The sequence below is a fragment of the Chionomys nivalis genome, chromosome 12 (genome assembly GCF_950005125.1).
Source record: "Chionomys nivalis chromosome 12, mChiNiv1.1, whole genome shotgun sequence".
Taxonomy (NCBI): domain Eukaryota; kingdom Metazoa; phylum Chordata; class Mammalia; order Rodentia; family Cricetidae; genus Chionomys; species Chionomys nivalis.
The window spans coordinates 46,321,333-46,329,278 of NC_080097.1; positions in this window are offsets into that span (position 1 = coordinate 46,321,333).

Below are 7,946 nucleotides of genomic sequence, written 5' to 3' on the forward strand. Positions count from 1 at the left end.
GCTTGTAGCATTCCTCCTCTCTGGCCTCCTGGACTCTTCCCCCTCCATCTTTTACCCTTGCCCTTTCCACCTGGTCTCGGTGGTGGCATATCAAAAAAAGGAAGAACTAAAGAAAGCACACAAAATGAGTCAGTCTGGGGTCAGTGGTAATGGGGGTATATGTTGCGAACAAATGTTTTAATAACAGTTGGCTGTAATCACTCCTTGCCATGTCTGGCACTGAAAATAAGGAAAAAAACCTACTACTGAATAAAAGTGACAAAGAATGGAGAATCTGGTTTTCTTTTTCTTTTTCTTCTACCTCTTTAAACCACCAATATTTTGTGTCATATCCTTGGGTGCAGTGAAATGAAATGGGTTTCTATTGTCTCCTTGGTATTTTTATGAACTATTTTTAACAAGTGTTCTTTTCCATGGAGCCTCCGAGAGAGGTGTGGTTCTGTTCACCCATATGTTGAACATACATTATTGTTAAGGGTTCACAGTCTAGAGATGCTGGAGGATTCTGTGTTTTGTGTCTGCTTAATTCTTCTGTTTATGAAGTTGCTGTAAATGAGAACCACGGTTGTAGAGCTTCACTTTGAAGTCTTCTTCCAGCGCTTAATTTCATTTTGCCTTAGGAAATACCAAGTAGACAAGCTGACTTTTCTCGCTGTTGTGGCACAGCAGAGTGGAATTCCATCTGAAAGTAACTTGGTAGATGAAACCCCATGCTGCACTGAAGAGCTGTTTTGTACTGCTTGCTATGGAATCAGAAGGAATTGTACTTTGCCATAGATACACCTTTTCTTTTGGTTTTCCAAAGGTATACTCGGGACAAGCTTTTAAAGGTACAGTGCTGCACGGACTGCAACAGCTGCATAGTACCAGATGTGTGTCTACCCACATTGTCCCAGTGCTGAGGCCCTAGCCAAAAATGGAGAGTGCCCCAGTTAGTGTGGAACTGCCCTTGGTCAGTCCTGCAGGAAGCTTTATGGAGAGAGAATGGACTTTATTTTTAAAAGATGAATGAGCAGGCGTTTATATGAGAATGGTAGTATATTTTGGTTGAACAGTAATATAACAATGTTGAATTCAGAGGACTCTGCGTGCTTATATATTTCCACTGCCTATTGTTCTTCGGTAATGAAAAATGATTAAACAACTTCACCACAGTTCCCTCTACACTTACACAAATATGTCTTGTACGTTAACATTTTTAGCACACAGGAGAAATTTTATGTAATAAAGTTACTGTATCTTTTGGACTTAAATTTGAATTTGTATTTAAACAATGATGATATGTCTGATGATTCTTAATGGCACTTTTACTAATTTATTTTGGGATCTTGGGTGCACTCCTAGTCTTGTTATTTATTCCTTTGGCTTTCAAGTAGATAGTTGTCCACCCAGAAGGATCAGCTTTACTCATTTTTGGTTGGGCAACTTTCCGGATCTTTCGGGATGGCGGTTTCCCTACAGTTTGGCCTTGAAACCATCAAGCAGTTCTTAGGAACTTTTTTTTTATTATTCAAATGGTAGTTTTGTGATTCTCATTCATAACTATAAGGGTTAGTTTTATATAGTCAAAGGAAACCTACTTGCCAAACTTAAGATGCCTCTATCAGGATTGCTATCATAAACTATTGTAACATCTTAAGTGGCTTTTTAATTTCTTTGGTGTAGCAAACTATAAGCCCAGCCACTCATTTTATATCATCAACTTTTATTAATAAAAATTACAGAATAAACCTAGTCTTGTCAACTTGTTTGTATTTTCCTGCTCTTTTAAAACCAAGACATATTTTATCCTCTTTCAGTGTTTTTGATGCTAGAATGGGAGAGCTTGTTCTGTTATGACAATTCACGTGGTGGCTGGGCAGTAAGAAGAGGTAGTTTATAAACCTACAGTATACTTAGATAACTAACTTCTAGGTATTAAGTGGTATAACCCTTCTTAAAATTAAATTTCTGTTAAGGCTTTTTTAATCCCTAAATCTTTCTTATATATGAGACTTAATCATGGCTAGAGTTTTTTGTTTTAATTTTATGTATGAATGTGGGTGCACATTTGGCACAGAATACGTGTGGAGGTCACAGGACAGCTTGCTGGAATTAGCTCTCATTCCACTGCATTTTGGGACCAAACTGCAGGTCATCAGGCTTTCACAGACCATCCCACCAAACCTAGAGAAAGGCAGAACGATCATTTGTAACTTTTATGACTTTCTTTTTAGAAAATTGTGTGCCTGTAGAGCTAAGTACTACTGACAAAAGCAATTTAAACCATTTGGTTATTTAGAAATATCCATCTTTTCTACCCAACATGATTTCAAATGAAAATAATATCCACTGTCACCCTGGCCCCCATAAAGAAAATTCCCTGCTGTCTCAGTGGGTAAAGGCATTCAGAACCAAACGTGATGATTTGCATTCATTCCAGCTAGGAACAGACAAGTGACTCGCTTGTCCTATGACCTCCACACCTGCATGTCCACTCCTTCATACACATTAACATATATATTGGGTCTGATGTGGTGCACACCTTCAGTTCCACTACGTGAAAGACACTAGGTAATCTCTCGATTCAAGGTCTACTTGGTCTACATAGCAGGTTCCAGAGCTACATATGGAGACCCTCTTTTTTTAGTTTTTTAAATGAAGTGTGTTCTAAGTAATGAATCTTACAAGTTTTCCTCACTATTTGAGAATCTGTTTCAGGTGCCTTAATGATCTGTCAACATTGAGAGTTGAAACCATGTAACCGAGTTTCTTATATAGCACTGAGTCAACTCTTGGCAACTGCCCTACTTCATCTTATATCTGTGCATGTGAATAGAAACATTGCACTGAGGCCGGGCGGTGGTGGCGCATGCCTTTAATCCCAGCACTCGGGAGGCAGAGGCAGGCGGATCTCTGGGAGTTCGAGGCCAGCCTGGTCTACAAGAGCTAGTTCCAGGACAGGCTCCAAAGCTACAGAGAAACCCTGTCTCGAAAAACTAAAAAAAAAAAAAAAAAAAAGAAACATTGCACTGAGCAGTTAGGTGCGGTGTCTAGTGAATCCATAGAGCCTGGCGGTGTTCTCAAGATACCAAGTAATTTGGGTTTCAGTGTTTCTAATGGTGGTATTAGGCTGTGTGACCCACTAGCCCTGTCTGTGTTTGAATTAGACACTTTATAGACTTGAAGTTAACATAAAATGTCCCTCCATAACACCTCACTTCTCAAATATTAAACCACAAAACTTCGAATTCTACAAAGAATTCTCCAAGCATAAAAAGACTTAAGAAATATGACCAGCAACAGGTTATTTGGGTAATTTCCCACTAGGGGGCAATAGTTAAATTTTGACCTGTCTTTGTGGTATGCTTTTGAAACTATAGGAGAGTTAGGTTTCTGATCTAGGAGAGACCCATTAAAACAAATCACAAGTCAGAGGAAATGAAGGGCAAATCTAAAGGGTGCTTGTGTCCAGATGAATGCCCTCTTCACTGCCACCCTGTAGTGAGTGGAGACCCTGAAGCCATCTGATAGCTGGAATGTACCAGCCTCACGGGGAAAGAATTTAGCATTTGTCCTTGCCCTGTGTTAGTAGCAATATGTGTCAATATGATTTCCCTGGATAGTTATGATCCCTTAGCAGAGAGGCCATTCACTCACATGTTCTTAGACTTGTCCTTGTATAGGAACTGGAATCCTCCAATGTAATCATATTGTCTTCTTATTTCTCCACCTGACCTCTTGAGCAGATTCCCATGCTGAGAATTTTGTTTTGAACTCATGATCTTGTTTCTTTGTCTTCCAAGTGCTCGAATTACAGGTGTGTGCCATCATGCCTGACTTTCAAGTACTTTCTGTAAACAGATTTTTCTTGTCTACATAACCTCACTTGTGTGCATGCTCCATGGCCAGTTCCTGTTAATTGATTTTTGTTTTTATTTTGCAAGTAAAAAACACTAGAATAATATGTATGCCAGTCTCAGTGTTGAAATTAAATGTTAAATTAGTCTACGGTGCTAGAGACGGAATTAGTACCTTACAAGAAACAGCCATTTAAGATCTGGAACATGTTAAAAATACTTTTCAAGATACCAAAATTTGGACCATAATTATATCACCCATGTTTTCATACCCATTAACTGCACACACCTGTGTTTTCATTTTTATCAATTTGAGAAAATAGTGACAAATTCAGTATAGTGGTGCACACCTATAATCACAGTAGCCTTGGAAAGAGGAAGAATCAGGATCAGTCATTCTCAGGTATGTAGGTTTCAGACCAGCCTGGACTCCATGAGCCACTATCAAAAAGGTTGGGCGAAGGCTGGAATGATGGCTCAGCTGTAGAGTATTTGTTGCTGTTGCAGAGGACCTGGTGCAGCTTCCTACATGGTGGATCTAGCCATCTGTGATCCCAGTTGTAGAGGAGCCAATGTCCTCTTGCCTTTGAGACAGCATGCACATGGTACACATACATATAAACAAAACACTTGTTCACAAAAAAAATCGTAAGAAGGCAGAAAAAAAACAATGTAACTCTTGTGTGTTGGATAGACCTTTATAAGATGTGCTTCATAAAGTACATTCTCTAAGTATGAGATTTGATTCTTTTCATTCCTATGGGGTCTTTTGAAAAAAATGGACCTTAGTGGGCTGGAGAGATGGCTCAGAGGTTAAGAGCATTGCCTGCTCTTCCAAAGGTCCTGAGGTCAGTTCCCAGCAACCACATGGTGGCTCACAACCATCTGTAATGAAGTCTGGTGCCCTCTTCTGGCCTGCAGACATACAAGCAGACAGCATATACAAAATAAATAAATAAGTAAATAGACATTTAGATAGATAAATTTTTAAAAATGGACCTTAGCCGGGTGGTGGTGGTGCACACCTTTAATCTCAGCACTTGGAAGGAAGAGGCAGGCGGATCTCCGTGAGTTTGAGGTCAGCCTAGTGCCAGGATAGGCTTCATTTCAAAGCTACACAGAGAAACCCTGTCTCGAAACACCAAAATAAATAAATAAAAATAAAAGAAGAAAAATGGGCCTTTATGCTAATTTTATATTTATTTATAAAAAATAGGCATGCCTGTACAAGATGCAAGTGTCCTGAAATATATGCTAAGTCTCAAATGCATAAACAATTTAAACAGTGAGAAAAACAATGAGAAAAACTAGAGAAATGTTCTTATGCTTGTATTCCTTTATAAATATAACACTATCTAGAAAAAAGACCTAGAAGTTGATGTTTATTGCATTGTGTGTGTGTGTGTGTGTGTGTGTGTAGGTCTGAGGACATGCTGTGGGAGTGGGTTCTCTCCTTTTACCATGTTGGCCCTGGGGCCTGGACTCAGGTAGTAAGTGCAGGCATCTCACCAGAGGAAGATGTTTGTCTTTAAATGCACATAAGTGTTTGTCTGCATATTTGTCTGTGTACCGTGTGGGTGTCTCATCCCCAAGGCCAGAAGACAGCATTGACTCCTCTGTGAGCCATTGTGTGGATGTTTATCTGAGTCCTCTACAAGATCATCTAGCCTGCTTAACTCCTGAACCGTCCCGCCAGGTCCTGAAAAGGAGTTCTTAAATCTCATGGTTCATTTGTTTTTTCCTCATATGGACTATTTTTTAATGTCTTAAATTTTTTGCCGAATTCAAAATTTGAAAGACTAGGTTTTACATTTAGGTCTATGACTCATTTGAGATTCTTTTTTTTTTTTTTTTTTGATATGTTGTTGAAAACATGAAAGTTGAGAAAAGTGGTAGAGGATAATTTTTCTTCACAATGTTTTGAAATTCAATTAACTATCCACCTGTGAGACCGCTTGAAATATTCCATTAATATATAGATAGGTCTATGTTTTCCCCAACACTATATTGTCTTGATTACTGTAGTAAATAAATCTTGAAATAAAATATTTATGAATATTTTTTTTAAAAATTGTTTTGCTATTTTATGCTTTATTTTTCTTTGCCGATTTGGAGGTGGTTCATAATTTTTTTTTCATGGAGGCTAGAGAAAGGGTTCAGAAGTTGAGCACACTGATTGTTTTTGTAGGGGACCATGTTCAGTTATCAACACCCAGATGGGATGGCTTGAAGCTGCCTGTAATTCCAGATCCAAGGCATCTGATGCCTTCTGGCTCTCACAGGTACTGCTTTTACATGCGCAAACCCATATTCAGATATGCATATATAGTCATCATTTTTAAAACAGAGGTTTCAGTAGATTTAGGCATAGGCACCAAAGAGAGAGGCACTCAGAAAAGTATCCAACTGTGTAGGTTTCTTTAAATATTTCTATACACAGCTTTAAAAAAATTATATTAGCATTATTTTGAGGTTTTTTTTTCCCACAACGCTGAGGAACAAATCTATGATTGTCTTCATGCAAATAATGTTTTATTTGCTTTGAGACAGGGTCTCACTATGTAACTCTAGCTTTCCTGGAACTCACTATATTGACCAGGATGGCCTCGAACTCACAGAGATCTACCTGCCTGTGCTTCTTAGTTTCTGGAATTAAAGGTGTGTGCCACCATACCTGGTGATACTTTGCTTTCTTATCTAAATTGAATTGTTGTACACTACTTTACTTAGTAATGGAATTATCTCAAATAGTGAAGAACTAAGTGGTGAGGGTAAGCTGGAGTGTCGTATTCAGCCTTGTGTATCTAAGAAAGAGAAAGCTCACTCTCGTTCCATCCCCACTTTTCTTTCTACAAAAAGCCAAGTCCTCACACAGAACATTTACACAGAACACTAAAATGGTAGGAAAAGCTCCAATAGAATAGAATTGATCTGTGTATATGTCCTCTGATCAAAATAAAGTATTTTTTTTAACACTTGAAAATCATGGTTTGGTAGTTCAGTGGATAGTAAAAAACAAAACTTTTAAAAACACTTTAAACTTTTTAAAGGAAGCATCTAAAAGGGGGCGGAGAGATGGCTCAATGGCGGAGTGCATACCACTCTTGCAGCGGCCCTTCTTGCAGAGGACATGAGTTGTGGTCCCAGCACACATAACGAGGTATGATCACAAGCCACTTTTAACTACGGTTCAAGGTGAATCCCATTGATGTCTCTGACTTCCACAGTACCTGCACCAGTGTACATCCCCACACAGGCAAACATAATTTAAAAAGATAAGTCTTTTTTTTTGTTGTTGTTGTTGCTGCTCATTTTTGTTGTTTTGAGACGGTTTCTCTGTGTAGTCCTGGTTGTCCTGGGACTGGCTCCGTAGATCTGGCTAGCTTCTGGTGGGAATATAGGCATGCCCCACCATGCCTGGCTAAAAATAAATCATTAATGAGAAGCATCTAAAAGAAAAATGGCTGGCGATATAACTAAAGTGATAGAGCACTTAAAAAACTTATCAAATGCTGAGAAATATGAGGGGAAGCTGTGTGCATTCGTTCAAGAGGCTGTGTCTCAGCTCCAGTTGTGACACACCTTTAATACCAGCATTTAGGAGACAGGCAGGTGGATCTTTGAATTTGAGGCAGCCTGCTCTACAGAGCAAATTCCGGGACAGCCAAGGTACACAGAGGCATGGTGGCTCACATTTGTAATACTGGTGAGTAGGAGGCCGAGGGAGAGCTGTCAAGGCTGGAGATCAGCCTGGACTTCATAGTGAGTTCCAAACCAGAATGGGTTACAAAGTGAGACTTGTCTCACAAAGGCCAGCAAATGAAATAGATCGATAGATAGATACCATTGGGTCAGTTGGCTATGAAGTTGAGAAAAATCAAAGGCAGTTTACAACTTAATTTCAGGAGAATTAAGGGAGCATCTAATGAAAAACTAAGCCTAAGAGAGAATTAGGGTTTTTTTTTTAAAGATCTATTTATTTATTATGTATACAACATTCTGCCTCCATGTATGCCTGCACACCAGAGGAGGGCGCCAGATCTCACTACAGATGGCTGTGAGCTGCCACGTGGCCGCTGGGAATTGAACTCAAGACTTCTGGAAGAG